Genomic DNA, 5,003 nt, shown 5'->3' with positions numbered 1-5,003 from the left:
GGACAAGCAAAGGGGGCTTTAGGTGAAATATTATGCTCCCCCATTCTCCCTAGATTGCTTATTTTCTACTTTTCCATGCACTATTTTTGCTGGAGACACAGATCTAGGAGAATGTTGTCCGCCATGATCCCACCACCCTTCCTACTGAGGAAGAGGAAAGGGGCACAGCTGTGCAGCCTCTGTCTTGCAGCTGCATCTTGCCTAGGTGTCTAACACAGCTGCAAACCTGCAAACCTTCCAAATCCCGGTCTTTCAAAGCAGCATTTTTTTGGCTGTTGATACAGGGAATAAGAAACAGCAGCCCTCGATTTTGTTTAAAATTCAGCAAGTGTTTTACCAGATGTAGAACCAAGGAATTGAAAAACAAAAGCAGGCTCCCTGCTCCAAGTGCAACCTGAATGCAGGACTAGTCTGGGAGTACTTTGTTATGACAAAATGCTCTCCTCTGAGCAGTGCACTGAGGAGGTAAGCCAAGAGGCAGAGGGACTCAAGGACAGCCCCAAACTCTCACCCAGACTGGAACAACTGCACAGTTGCCATGTCTAAGTCTTGGGCTCAGCCTAGCTTCAAAAACTGAGTATCAAACTGCTACTGGTCCATAAAGAATCAACAATTTATCAACAACTACCATTATGATGCCTGCAAGCTTTTCAGCTGAAAGAAGTATCTGCACTCTGTCATTCTCTCTATGCCATGTGGCAGATCTGGCCTTAGATGGCATTTGATTTTGCCAGTAAAATCTGCTGCTGCTTGGAATAAAAGAGAGACACTTGTGACAGAAAGTTGAGTGCTTTATGGGTCAGAATTGTAGACTTAGCTTTTTTGTGAGCAATATCTGCTGTAACAATGCAATTGATGTGAATAAAATCACATGAAATTGCATCAATCCAACAGCAGTTCCCTTTGCTGCAGGTATATAAGTTTTACAGAAAAAATGGGAAAAAATATTCCAATAAGCTTTACTGAAGTACAAATTAATAAATTAACAAAAGGCTCATATTATATTGTCATAGACAAGAGACATGATTGACTATTTCCTGATTGAATATATGATTAAGGCCACACTCACAGGCAATGAAAAATAGAAATTTCCTTCAAGACTTGCAGAAGTGTCTCCATTACTTCAGAGGACATAGTGGATTCACTGACGGGTATATTCTGTTTCAGCCATTGAAGTAACAGATTACACACTCATGGGATGGAGTTGAAGGCAAAGTAAATTACAGAGAAAGAAAATGTGTTTTATTGTGTGAGAGGAAGGAGATTTCTGTGATGAGCAGTTTTGTCTCCCTCCATGCTGACAGCAGAGGTCATACAAAGTTCCAAGGCTCTGCTCACACAAGAAGAGGGAGCTCAGTCCAGCCTGTGCCTTGCTTACAGCCAAATCAGTCATTATGTGTTTGTCTGGAGCCTAACCTCCCTTATCTCAGCTACTTCCTGCACAGGCTTTAAAGCCAGGTTATGCAGGGGATACAGGCAGCTGAGGAATTATTCTCTTTATAGGTCTCATTTATTAGATGCTACATCAAATCAACCTATGAGATTGAGGTAGAAGTTGAACATAAATACAGAACACACATCTGCTACGAAAGTGTGCTAATGCAGCTTGGTTGCTATGGTGTAAAATGCAACATAAGGATCATGAAGACACGTTTGCCTTTCCCCATTACTGAAGAAGATGGCTGAGTGATTGACTAATCCATGGGATAGGATATTGCATTGGTCCAAACAACAATGTGCTTCCGAATGGAAACAGACATCAGACATCATTGCTGCTGAGAATGTAGGTAATCAGGCTTCACGAACCCAAGTTCAGTACTTTAATTAGTCAGTCAGTCTTGGAGCTTCTGAGACACTAATTCAGTACTTAATTCTCTCCTTTAAGGTTTTAGGGGGTTTTTGGGGGGTTTTTTTCTGATGTCTTTTAGGTTTCAATACATTCTGAAGTTAGCAGAAGCTTCAGTTTTTTTAAATGTGATTACAAGTATTACCTAAGTGTAATCGATTCCTCCTCAGGAGCAGAAAAATATTGCACATATAAGTAAAAAAAATGGTTTTGTTTTCTTTTTTTCCTAACTGTTTTATTTGAATGTGGACTTAGGACAAGTACATGTCAGTAGGTCTCTAAGGAGAGTACTCACTCTGTTGATCTGTCTAATGCATACTGCATGAAGAAGAGCAATATAAATTTCTGGTGCATTGCCCCTCCTGAATGCTTTGAGCCAAACTGGGGAAGTTCTTGCATAACAGCAGAAAATTTTCTTGGATAAGAGCAGATTTCTTTTCCTAACTTTCCACATACTCTGCTGAGTTTTGGATCATGAGTTCAGACCATGGACTTCATATCTCTGGCACTGCTGCCTAGGACTTCAGTCAGAGCAAGCTTGTGCCACAGCTGCCACATTGCTTCCTGCCCACTCCAGCCAACCACACTTGAAATGTACAATGCAGGGTACCTGGCTAAAAGAACTCCTACCCACAATGTAAACATGAGCATAATCTTAAGCAATAACCAATATTGACTTTTAGACATAATGAAATAAAAATAATTTTGGCAAGTAACATATCTATTTGCCTTCATATCAACTAAACCAGCAGTCACTTATGATTATTCACCCTATGCATATCACAGGTTCTCTTGGGAGTATCTTGGTCTTGCCTCTATTGTGCTGTCCACTCTTGTGGCTCCCCAGCAGAGAGCCCATGTTTGTTGGAAAACACAGCCAACTGTTTTCAAGTGAGTTACACCCTTTCTGCAAAATCAACAATGAATGGCTGTGAGCTGCTCACTGCTAAGAAAACATGAAACCAATAAAAGGTGTCATGAGCAGAGCAAAAGTCTAAAGGGAACACGCATGTGGCCCTCACATGGATCCAGGGTCCTTATCAAAAGGGAAGTCATTAAAGGACTGGAACCCGAGCTAAACTTACACTAAGAAAGGGTGTGTTGTAATAAAAAGGTTATTTAAAAATTGTTCATAATTTTCCTATCTCCTTTTAAATTCTCTGATATATTGGAAAAGATTATTGGAGGTTTTGAAGCAAAGCTTTTGGACAACTGTCAGTGAAATGGCAGTAGCAACAAGATGGAGTTTTCTTGTCTAATAAAAGTAGGTAGATTTCTCTATATCCAGGAAAAACAAATGTTTCTTTTCTCTGATTTTACTGCCTCTTCTTTTTACTGTCTGTTCTGATAGTAATCTAGAAAAAAAATCAGTCAAATAACTCTAATTAGGAAAAAACCCCAAGTCCTGTTATTCATACCATCATGGCAAACCAGTGTGAAGCTCGAGCACTTGGAAACAGAAGGGCCTGTGTGTAAAGCAATCTTTTTTGCTATTTTCACCACTTCTTCCCACATGTTTTTTTCTGTTTAGCTATTCAACATCAGTAATGTTGACAGGTACTTGAACCAGGTCCTGAAAAAGAAAGGACTCCTCTGCAGTCCTGAGTTGCCATCTCCAGCAGTAACTGCATGTCTCCTCTCCAGCATCCTAATCTGTGCCTGAGTTAAAGGATTTTATTTCATAAATGAAGAGCTGAGGTATAAAGACAAAAGAAATCTCTGTCTCTTCTGTCCCACCTTGGCATCCCTAACTCATACACCACTCTTCCTCTTAACTAGGGTCGGGTATGCCTCAGCCAAACAGCTTTGGTTATGCTGAAGCTGCTTTGCTAGCACAAAACCTGTTCCAAAGCCAGTTCTGGAGGTTTCCTACCATTTCTTAGAAAATCCATAGGCTCCTTGGGGGTTTTCCAGCACTACAGTGCTGAAGTGAAGCATGCAACAAAATGAGAGAGCAGCCTGTTCGGTGAAATAGACTGGGGAAGGGTGAGGGAAGGAGCCCATCAGGAGCTCCCTCAAAACCCAGCAATCCCCAGGCTTTAACAATGATCACCGCAACAACGGCAACTTTTATTACAAAAGGTTGCAAGTCTCTCGGATACAGAAAAAGACCATCAAGGGTGAACAGTCAAAGGAGAAAAAAAAAAAATCAGGGAAGCGCAGAGGTAGTTCAAGGCTTGAAGGGATTTATTGCTTTACTGCTCATTTATGACGAGGTGATATAAGATATGAGGCGACAATCCCAGCCGCTCCGCTGGAGGGGCGGGACGGCCGCGGTTCCTCCAGCGGGCGGTGACATCAGCGCTCCCACACTCGGGTGCTGAGGGAGAAGGACCGTAAGGCAGGTGCTGGCGTTTCCCAAACAGGAAACCGCATTTCCAATGCCAAAACGACAAGAAACTCAGCTCGGAAACACTGCGTGTAGACATTATTCTTGCTCCCGTAGCTTTACCCTTCTGTTCAGGCGCGATCCTCTCCCGTGCCACGAGAGACCAGTTTACCATGAGGGCATGAGCCGGCCCTCACACAGTAACTAAGTAACTCGGTAACTTTCAGTAAGGAGCGGACTTTAAATAAGCGTATTGTTGGTTGCCGCGACCCACTTCGCACCGTGCGGGGATTTCTCACATATTTTGGTGTCACGTCACGGAGTGAATAACACCGGCGCGTTGCGCAGCCCTAAGTAAGGCCAGCCCTGCTTGGGGGGGTGCCGGCTCCATCCAGCACCTCATCACCGGGGGCCCAGTGGTGGCAGCTCCACGGCACAGAGCACCGTGAGGTGTCCCCTCTCTCCCTCTCTCCTTTTTTTCGCTCCTTCCCTTTCTCCCTCCCTCCTTTTTATCGTTCCTTCCCTCTCTCTCTCACCTTCCCTCAGCGCTCCCCTCAGGCTCAGCCCCCGCCCGGCGGGCGAGCGCCTCGTGCTCCCCTCGCGTGCGCGCACCAATCACAGACGCCCGGAGGGGCCGCGAGCCGGGTGCGCGCGCCCGCCCTCTCCCTTTCCTACCCACCCCCGCTCCAAGGGCGGAACCGAGAGCCCGCCCCAGCCAATCACAGGCAAACGGTCGTGAAGCGTGAGGCGCGAGCGGGCCCGCGTGCCGAGACGCCGTATAAAAGGGGGGCCGGGCACGAGCGCGGGGCTCACTCGCCGCCGGCGCTG

This window comes from Melozone crissalis, unplaced genomic scaffold (genome assembly GCF_028551555.1).
Source record: "Melozone crissalis strain CALT ecotype California unplaced genomic scaffold, PUWL_Pcris_2 ptg000018l_1, whole genome shotgun sequence".
Classification (NCBI taxonomy): Eukaryota; Metazoa; Chordata; class Aves; order Passeriformes; family Passerellidae; genus Melozone; species Melozone crissalis.
This window is presented reverse-complemented; position numbering follows the sequence as displayed.